This window comes from Helianthus annuus, chromosome 11, assembly GCF_002127325.2.
Source record: "Helianthus annuus cultivar XRQ/B chromosome 11, HanXRQr2.0-SUNRISE, whole genome shotgun sequence".
In the NCBI taxonomy this organism is placed as follows: domain Eukaryota; kingdom Viridiplantae; phylum Streptophyta; class Magnoliopsida; order Asterales; family Asteraceae; genus Helianthus; species Helianthus annuus.
The window spans coordinates 11,542,006-11,552,894 of NC_035443.2; the positions used below are offsets into that span (position 1 = coordinate 11,542,006).

A 10,889-nucleotide genomic window follows, 5' to 3' on the forward strand; every position below is an offset into this window, starting at 1 on the left:
GTTATGAGTATCTCGAGTGTAGGTTGAAGAAGTCAATTGTTGTACTTTTTTGTATTGATTAAATCTTGTAAGTGCTTTCAAAGTAATTTATTGCTAATCTTTACCTTTTAATACAGTTTTATAGATTTTAAAGTAATTTATTGCTAATCTTTACAATTTTGTTTGGTTTCCATCTAGCCTTTAAGTAATTGACTGAATAATTTAATATATATATATATATATATATATATATATATATATATATATATATATATATATATATATATATATATATATATATATATATATATATATATATATATGAGATGGATTTGGGCCACGTGGCATGTGATTTTGGCCATTTTTGATGATGTGGCAAGCTTTGGTGGAGGTGGATTTTGAGTTTGGGAGGGAATTCATTATACAAGAATTCTAAATAACCTACACTTATTTGGACGCGGGATCCGACTGTGATTCGGGTCACCCAATATTAAAAACGGATCCTAAGACACCACACTTTTCTTATCGCATTAGGGTTTATCTTCTTCAGTACGCTTCTGCATCTCTATCTCAAATCGATGACAAGATTTCATCTTCTTCCCTAAGATTCATCGATTTTCATCTCTCAGTTTAGGGTTTTGACTATATATTTCTTATAATCCGAAGAACACACAACCTTCATTCGCATCTAGGGTTTCTGTTTCTTCCATCATACATCTTCTTCTCATCATCCCTAAATCTCATTCCTGAAAGATCATCAATACCAAGGTATGATTCAGTTTTCTATCTATTGATCATCTTTATTCTTGATTAGATCTCTTTTTTTTTTTTGCATTTTTTCGATCTTATCAGATCATAGGTACGAATCGCTCCTCACCTCTAAAGTCGGCATCTGTGGTTTTGCGATAAAGGTAATCATCGAATTCAAATTACATTGGTAATCGACGATTCTGATTTTGGTTCTAAATTGTTGCGTAGTTAAATTTTATATTGGTAATTTTAATCGTTTGTATGTCTTATTTTAACTAGGGCTCCGATTTACAATGTAATTGTGCTTAAGATTCCCAAATTTGAAAATAACAATCAACACCATAGGCTCACAATCTTGATTCTTAGATTTAGAGATACATTTTCTTTTGTATTTATGTCACTTGATTTTAGTTTAAAACTTTAAAATGATGTAGTAAGTTGCTAATTTGCTATTTTTCATTTTATGCTTCTTTAGATTTTGAATATCACCTCATTTTGATCCTAATTCATTGTGTTTTTATTTCCCCAATATGTTAGGTTACAAGTCCAAAATCTTATTCTCAATGCCACTACATAAGGTAAATTAAAATAGAAGTACTTCATTTACAGTATTCGATGAAATCAATATAATAATATTCTTAGATTGGTTTTCTTTTTTGGCTTGAATGTTGTTGAAGTAAGCTCGAAAGGGATGGTTTATAATTTGGATAATATAAAACAAATGAAAAATAGGGTAAAGAAGATTGATTTAATTATGTACGTTATATTTTTTTATAATTATTAAACTTTATTGGTTGTGTGTTACATGAAATTGAAACATATTGTTTAAGACAGTGGTTCGGGTCAAAACCATCCGTTTTAAAAAGTAGTAATTTGGTTCGGGTCAAAACAGGTCGTTTAAAAGGTCTCGACTTGGTTCGAGACAGAACTGTCCATTTTAAAAAGTATAAATTCGGTTCGTCTCACACGGGTTCGGGTCAGAATGAGACTTTTTATAAAATTAGTGTCAATTTGGTTAGGGTGAAGATGGGTTAGGGTCGAAACGAGTCATTTCAAAGAAGTATTAATTTGGTTTGTGTCAAATTGGGTTCAGGTCAAATCAAAACAGGTCATTCTTAAAAGATGTGTAAATTTGGTTCGGATCGAAAAATGTTCAAACTGGACTCCAATTGTGATAGCCATTTTAATAGAAAGTATCAAAACTCATTAATGGGCAAGGCTAAAGATTATTATAGTCGTTGATATTTTAGCATGATCTTTTAATTAGATATAAAGATTATTATTTTAATCATACGTGTTAGTCATTTTTGGGCGGAGATGATTAAAATTGGGTGGAGACAAGTCGGGTTAAAAAGTTGGAAGATTTGGAGAGGTGGAGTGACTTTTATGTCCGTGTATTATTTTGTAATCGCATTTTGTATTTGGCTGTTTTTTTCGTAACTGCTTTGGTAATTTTCATAAATTATTTCACTTTTTTAGGCAATAGAAGAGACATACAATATAGAAAACGAGCATTTGAATTCTGGATACAAAGATAGACAAGAACGTTCTAGCGAATCGGATCTGGTTGAGATCCAAGTGGGACCTGCTACAGATCTTGATCATGAATATTTCACTCATAAGAAGTTAATTTGTTGCAGTCATGTTTTCATAACTTCATCTTTATGGATTCTGATGTTTTTCTGGGCATCTTCGTATTTTTAGATGTACTGTGATGGTTAATCTTTGGGTACATGTTGAATGCAATGAAATTTCAAGCAATCGCTTCACGGTATCACCATATTTCCTATTAATTATATTGATTCATGACTTTAATAGTTTAACTCAATTGATTATATTGATTTAAGGATCCGAAAAACAATGAATATTGCTGCCCAGAATGCAAGGGTCACTTTTCATTTGACCAGTCGGTTGTAGACGAAAGTCAATCTAAAGTCAGCAGTTGTACCGACTATAGTGTTCGGCCTGTTCTCGAAAATGTTGGCTGACAAGGTTGACCCGGATGAAGCAACATTTGCAAATCTTTTACGGGCTTTTAGTGGAGATAGGGTTGGCCATTATAGTCTAAAGGAGATCCACCAACTCTGTTCTTTTGGGGTTACGGTAAGCAAATTCCATCTCAATTTCCAATTCAAGTTATTGCTAAATTGCTTCATTAATTTGCAATACCCAAATCACAGTAATCATGTGTACACAAAAGGTTGCAATTGAGTAGAAAGTGCCTAATAAATAACACGCAGTTTATTAGTTTTGACCCGTTAGAGTTAAGCATGACACAAGTTAACCTTTTATTAAACAAATTGTTTGAATTTGGCATTTATAGGCTGATTTAATATCCGGTGCTGCTTATTTGGTCAACAATTTAATGTTTTCAGCCCCAAATCTTGGCCGAAACTCAAATATTTTGTTGGAGATGGTTTGTTTGGTGATTCATTTATGCAATTACAATGAAAACTTTAGATTATTGCATCTTACTCTTATAAACTTACGTTGGTTGCTTATTATGTTCAGCTTGATTGTCCCTCCGTTCACTTCAATATGTATGATTTTTCTTAAACAACATAATTGCCTACCGGTCTAATGATCTGGCCTGTGGGAAGCAGGGATGGGCAGAACATGGTCGGAACCGTGAGAACCGTGGTACCGAACAGTGAGTACCACATAGAACGACCTGTTTAATATTTAAGGTTCGGCTATGGTTCTGTCCCCTACATTTACGACAATAAGCATATTGTGAAGAACTGAACTGAATGGGAAACACTTTGTTATCGGCCTTGAACGATGCAATAATTGATCGGGAGTTACTAGCAATCCAGAAAGCTTACCTGGCGGGTCTGTTATCTCCTCAAAAGTCTCCGTATGGTCTTAATCATGGTAACTATGGAAGCCCTGGTTATGGGCTTGGGATGTCGTATCCAGGAAGCCCATTGGGCAACCCACTTCTGCCTAACTCTGCTTTTGGGCGTGGTAGTCCCGCCCGACATGGTGACCGGAGCTTGCGGTTTTCTTCACACGTAATATAGTCGGTGAAAGTTTTGCATCTTCTTTGCTAGATGAGTTCAAGAGAATAAAACCAAGTGTTTTGAGCTCTCAGAAACTGCAGGGCATGTTGTTGAATTTAGGTACTTCATTTCTTCCATAATCTAATTTTATTTATTAACGTGTTTGACTATATGATTATTACACTCAAAATGTTGTTTGAGCAGTGCGGATCAATTCGGAAGTCGTTTTATTCAACAAAAGCTTGAAACTGCTACAATAGAAGAGAAAGATATGGTGTTTAATGAAATTATTCCTCAAGCTTACTCGCTAATGACTGATGTATTCAGCAATTATGTCGTTCAGAAGGTAGAGTATGCATATTTGTATAAAAGTTCCTTAGTTTGTGGAATAATCGAATAAATCAATCATTATTAATATTTTATCACCTTTCAATGCATGTAGTTTTTTGAAGATGGAAGTGCTACTCAAATACGAGAATTGGCCGAACAACTCACCGAGCATGTTCTAACACCGAGTCTTCAGATGTATTGTAGTCGTGTTATTCAAAAGGTAAATTAAACATTTTGGTTTTGTGAAATTGGCAAACCTTCAGTTGATGTATTCGAGTTTCTATTTATTTGATCAAATACTTTTTGGCTTTGTTTTTTTAGGCTATCGAGGTTGTTGGCCTTGACCAACAAACAAAGATGGTTACGGAGCTTGATGGTCATGTGATGCGTTGTGTACGTGATCAAAATGGCAATCATGTTATTCAGAAGTTATTGAATGTGTACCAGAAAATGCTACTCATTTTATAATCTCTACTTTCTATGATCAAGTTGTAACTTTGTCAACCCATCCATATGGTTGTCGTGTCATACAGGTATTAAATCCTATTTTTAATATTTGGGGTACTCATATTTTCATTTGATCAATGATGATTTTGAAGTTTCTTGAAATATTTTGTGAAACAGATAGTTTTGGAACACTGTAATGACCCTAAAACACAAAGCTTAGTGTTGGATGAAATCTTGAAATCTATCAATATGCTATGCTGGCCCAACATCAATATGGAAATTATGTGGTTCAGGTATGCTGTCAGAAGTGCTTGAACATTTTAGAAAATTTGCATTATTTCGGAACATCATATCATTTCTTTAATGAACAGTAACACCCTATTGTAGGAAATTTTTATAATAGATTAAGAATTCTGGCTAAAACACAACCTCTATTTTTATTGTTTTTCTTTGCCAAATTAATAACAATGCCATCCAACCCGTGTTTTTTTTTTCTTTTTGTGTATTCAACCCTTCAACTTTTAGCATTGCCACTTACACCCCCTTAGCTTTCAAAAAAAGTTGTGACCCCCTCGAGTTTTACATGCTTATTTTTGTCTACGTGGGTCAAATATAATACGTTTTCATACTTATTTCTATGTACGCTTTTGGTTGATCTACGTTTTGTTCAAAAACAAGTTGGGTCAATTATATTATGTTTTCACTAGGCGGTATAAATTCGAGTTACTTCACGTTTCGACTCCACCGCAACGCGTGGTACCATTCTTTAACGTAAAAAATTCTATTTTCCTACATGCTTATTTTTAAGTACGTTTCGTTATAAAAGACCATGTTTAAATTTGGTGGATTGGTTAAAAAACCTAATCATGAAAATGTAATTGTTTGTTTTCATTGGCTCTATCTTTGTTTGATAGTTGGTTTTGTAATATCCCGTTAGAATTTTTTTTATGAAGCATTGGTTATAAGGATATGATTTATACTTGGAATCTTTTTGACGCTGATCCAAGTAAAAAGAAAAGTGTTTTGTATGTGGCATTTAAACAACTTGGATATGTTAATGATAAACTTATAATCTTTTTTGTCACTTATTTCACAACATATTATTTTTTTTCCTTGTGAAGTTTACGGGTATTATTTTGAATCAGGTCAAATTTGGTGGCTGCTATTGTTGGTAAGGACTGATTAGTCTTGGGCAGATCTGTTCATTTACCGATTACGGGTTATATGCGTCAATTCTTGCGTTGATCGGGTAAATTTCCTTAATAGAGATTGTATGAAACTTCAGCAGATTATTAAAATTGTAAGTTTGGTTAACTTTTATGAATTTCATAGTTTGAAAATGTTCAGATCATTCATTCATGAATTTCATAGTTTGAAAATGTTCAGATCATTCAGTCATGAATTTCATTTGGTAAAGAAATGATGGCTTTTGATGGGTGTTTCCATGACTTAGATTTAATAATATTTTATTTTTTCAGTGTTTATTCTGTTAAATCCTAACCATTTGAACTTCTTTGTTGTACAAATAAAAGATCTAATACTTTATTTTGAAGTATTAATATAATAATTACTATATTTGAATTTTAGGTTACTACTTTATTATATAATAGAAGTATAGAATTTTATATAATAGACCTATAGAATTTGATTCCTCAAAACTTACTCTATAAACTTAATTAATCCAATTTTCAACAGCAGAGTCAAACAATACTATTGTTTAGTTGCAGGTTCATTAGACAACACTATGTCACCTTCAGCAAAAGATGGTTTAACCATATGGGAAAAACAAATGGTTTAAAGCTATGGGAATTTGAGAGATTTGGTATTTTGGAGGCACTCTTGGGACACCGACTTCACTACGAGCAATTAAATGTGCCGTACTCAAGAGTAAAAAGCATGGGCTACTTAAAAGTTTTTAAAATACTTTTAAGTATTTTTTTATTTCACAATGTATTATTTATTCTGTCTCGTGATAGTTCATGGTATTTGCTACTAAGAAGTAATTTAAAATTTTTCAAATATTTTTATTTTATTTCAGAACGTATTATATATTTATAACATCATCTTGTGCCACGCCACAAGGAGGCAACACCAGTTCAATATAACTAGAAGATACAATCTCTGTCATCAAAAATGCAGTTGTTCATTTCCATGAATATTGAAATCGGCTTGGCTTTGACCCGTTACCTTCTTTGCTTCAAAGTTAGAAGAACCACTTATTCAGAACTAGAGATGGCGTTGGCAATCTAATAGTTTATTACAAATTTTTATTTTATTGATAACTCTTTTTATGCGATTACTTGATCAAAATGTTCTTTTAGTTATTATTTCGACAGAAATTGAATACTATAGACAATTAATGATAGTTGTTTTGATCGCGTTTGTTTGGTGGAATCCAGTTCGATAATATATGTAGTCAATGATTTTGTGTGTTAAACATGAGCTATTGATAGTTTGGTAAGAATGCAGTAGGAAATTGAGATTTAAGTTAAAAGTTCCATAAACAAAGACCTGTGATTCTTGATTCAACAACAGAGTTGATGATCCTAATACTATTACTCTAAATGATTGATACATATTGAATTGTAACTTGCTTTTACTTTCTTGGAACAGTTAGTATATTCTTTTAGTTTGTTTTATTTGTGTCTCTACACCTCACTTAAGGGATCGGAAAACTGGCTACCGTATTTGATTGTCACACGGTACGAGGAACAAGATTTCATTATTAGGAAAAGTGTAATCATTTTTACAGTGATGGATGAATGTTATTATGTTTATTCTCATGTATGTTCTACCTTTATTTGAAGCAAACAATCATCACGTGTAAAAGATGCCATCAAAATTGATCTAATGTTGGTAAAAAAAAAAAATAGATACTGGGTTCACCCCTACTGGGTCGAATTCCTTCAATGTAAACTCTTATTTAACTTTAGTATTTTAAGCCTCAAAATTTAACTTACTTTGTTTTGTTGTGTCATTATCCACCTTTTTACAAATAGTGTATTATATTCTATTTTAATAAATAATATGTCTCTCTTAGGTTTATAGTCATATTGCATATGGTAAGGTAAAGGGTCAAATTTCATTATTTATAGTTTGCACTTTTAACGTGTAACAGCTAAACTAGAGCACCCACATGAAGTTTTGAAGTTGTTTCAGTTGTTGGCTGTTATAGCTAGAAAGCATGAGGTCACATTGGCAGAAGAAAAACAATTTTTTCTAAAGTAATTCTAATATTTCGAGAGGTTTAGGAATGATTTATTACATGGCCACTGTCTTAGTTGTTTGTTCACCATTATTGTAGGGCTTATGTACTTATTCTCTTATTTTATAATCCTCAAACAAGTCGTTTATTTGGGTGTAGAATTGTCTATTTGTTATGGATGTCTATGTGTTATCGACAAGTTAATTTCTTTTACACAACCTATGATGCACTTCTCGATTTGCTAAAAAAAGCCAACATTTAACGGTGAAATAATCTTGATTCTCAACTTTGCAATTTAAGTTTTTAGTAAGGGTAACAAAAAAGGTTGATTTGGGTTTTGCTTTTTCTCTAATGGGACAAACTTTACGGGTGCATGTGATAAACAACATTAGCAATGAGGGTCTCAATGGGAATGCCGTCATCCTCATTACGGTGCGTATTCACATTTCTTCTACGAGGCATCTGAAAAAGAAGATGTGTGAGACAAGAAAATTTCAAACTGATGGGGAAGATGGAAGAGATAGATCCTAACCCGACGTCTACCCATTACCTCACATGTTTGATTATTAATGTGATTTGGGTTTTGCTTTTTCTCTATGTGTTGTCACTTTTTTTTTCTTTTGTAAATTGAATTTTGAACTTTTAATATTTGTTTCATTACTTCAATAGCATGTGATAAATCTGATCCATTCTTTAGGTAGCACTTCCATTGGAGACAACTACATGAATGATTTAAAGGTTTTGGAGTAGATGTTGTATAAGGTAGTCATCATCTCACTCTCTCATGGGGTGAATGTTCAATTTTAAGTAGATTATTGGTTTTGTTTAATACAAGGAATCTACTTCTAGAATAAGAAGACTGGACTCAACAACCATCCACATTCCAGGAGGTAACTGAACTAGATAGGATAACAACGTTGTTATCCATCTTACCAGACAGATTTGGCGTCGACATATGGGTCTGGAGTTCCGATGCATCTGGTGTATTTTTGCTAAAGAACTTCAAACAAAAAATGAATTCAACATCTTCTTCGGAGCATGGCACGGTTTTTGAATGCAACAATTGGGTATCACTTAAACTCATTTTTAGCGTGGAGGTTGGGGTTGGATCACTTGCCTACGAGTACAAATCCGGCAAGACGAAGTGTTAGTATTGGGTCTATTATGTGCAGCTTTTGTGGAGCATATGAGGAGTCTGTAGAACATCTTTTAGTATGGTGTGGGATGACGCAAACTATCTGGGACTTTATTAATACATGGTACATGCTTTATGGCTTCTTTTTCTTTGAATTCCAGGACCAGTTGAAGTTTTATAAGCAAGCGAGAGGCTCTGTGAAGTGGAGAAAGGTTGTCTACTTCATTATTCTAACGGTCGTGTGGTGCATTTGGCGAAGTTAAAACAATATTATCTTTAACCGTAAACAACCTAAGGTGGAGAGTTTAAAGTAGGAAATTAGAGTTTTGGCGTACCTATGGGTTAAACATCAGTCAAAATCCATTGGTTTATCATGGGAAAACTGGCGAAATTTCGTGTTAATTTTTTTGGGTCTATGATGTAGTTTGTTGTCTGGTTGTTTTTGGATGTGGATTAGCATTAATCTGTTTTTTAATAAAATTTGATTTGTTTGCTGTTTAAAAAAGAAAATATATCTCAGTTATCTTCTTTTAATGTGTTTAAAAGTTTTGTTGTGGAAAGTTTGATGTGGAAAGTTTTTGTTATGTTTTTTACTTAGGTCATGTGTGGCTTCATGTACAATTGTGTTAAATACTCGGTTTAGGTAGCATTGGGTCAAGTTTGGTAATCGGATTTCGGTTAAAAAAAGGCAAAAACATAAGTGCCTTTATTTCTTTGGGATTATGGTAAAAAAAGGGGTTTGGCTCAACTCATTTCTGCATAAGTGCTTTGGCTTAACCGGTACCGTATCACATAGCATAGGGGTGTACATGTAAAGAAAAGGAAGGAGGCGCCCCATGGAAAAAAAAGTGTTATTTTACGGCAAATAACGTTTGAAAACATGTCTTTTAATTTCAACATTGGTACCGCATAGTATTGACACCAAATTTTAACTTACTTATTTAAACACTTAATAACGTTTGAAAACATGTCTTTTATAAATTGTTTTTTTCTGCCCGGGTTATAAAGATTCACAACTACATGGTATATTTTTATTTACTATATATAGATGTATATTTATTTTTTAGATATAAAGATTCACAACCTGGGAGTATTCCCGGGTGATAACCTAGTTGCTTACAAAGATAACTCGATCTACATGATAGCAAAACCATGTAAAGTCTATGATTTTGGAAGTGGTTTGAAACAAATGACCCACCCCCTTTATATTGTTGCTATCCAAACTTACTAGCTTAATCCATAATGTTCTATATTAAGATTTATCCATTCTAGTTTCTAGATTATTATTAGGTTTTTATAGATTGAATCATGTAAGTATCCATGGAAGGATCTAGCTAGAATTATCCAAGACTGGTAAAAGTTTTTTTCATTATGTTTCCCATGAAGGCTCAACAAACCTAAAAAAAAGTTTATGGAATCCTGACAATTAGACTTAACTTAGACGGGTCATCACATTATCCAAACTAGCTTTGATCAAACATTAAAATTAGAGGCATACAAAAAACAAAACAAGTTTTGGGTCGATTGACTTGACCCATTTATTAAACAAATCAACCCGGACATGACCCGTTTAAGAAATGGATTAATCCGAAAACAACATGTGTAATAAGTGGGTTGGCATACGTTAAATGTTTTTAGCAATGAAAAGCTACAAAATCTAGAATTAAATACTCTGCTTTTGAATTTATCTTCCAACTATTAACATCTAAAAATGAAACTAATTGTCGGTTTTAACCGTTTTATCAACACTTCTCTCCAACAATTTTATTTGATTAGTCCTAACTACCCGTTCTTTAATCATTTCCATTCACTGGTTAGGTTAATTAGTGAACAACCCCCTTTATTGTGAACACTAGTAAACTAATCCTAGCCCTTGATTATCAATACACAAGTGTAAATCAATGGCCATGATTTGATGATAAAAATACACTAGTGTATTAATTTTACAATTTGATGATTTAAATCGATGGTCAGGATTTGTTCACTCAGTTCACAAATACACTAGTGTTCACTCTAGAACCTCACCCTTCCATTCGCTTTA

At 32.8% G+C, this 10,889-nt stretch overlaps 1 long non-coding RNA gene and 1 pseudogene across 1 annotated transcript; both read left to right on the forward strand.

Moving 5' to 3' along the window:
- The first annotated feature begins 476 nt into the window (after positions 1-476).
- LOC110890930 lies at positions 477-2,503 on the forward strand. Its single transcript, XR_002564882.2, has 4 exons — positions 477-747; positions 794-890; positions 1,267-1,307; positions 2,209-2,503. It is a non-coding gene; the product is annotated as an uncharacterized LOC110890930 (long non-coding RNA).
- Positions 2,504-3,479: 976 nt separating this feature from the next.
- Positions 3,480-6,642, forward strand: LOC118483967 (annotated as a pseudogene).
- Positions 6,643-10,889: the final 4,247 nt, after the last annotated feature.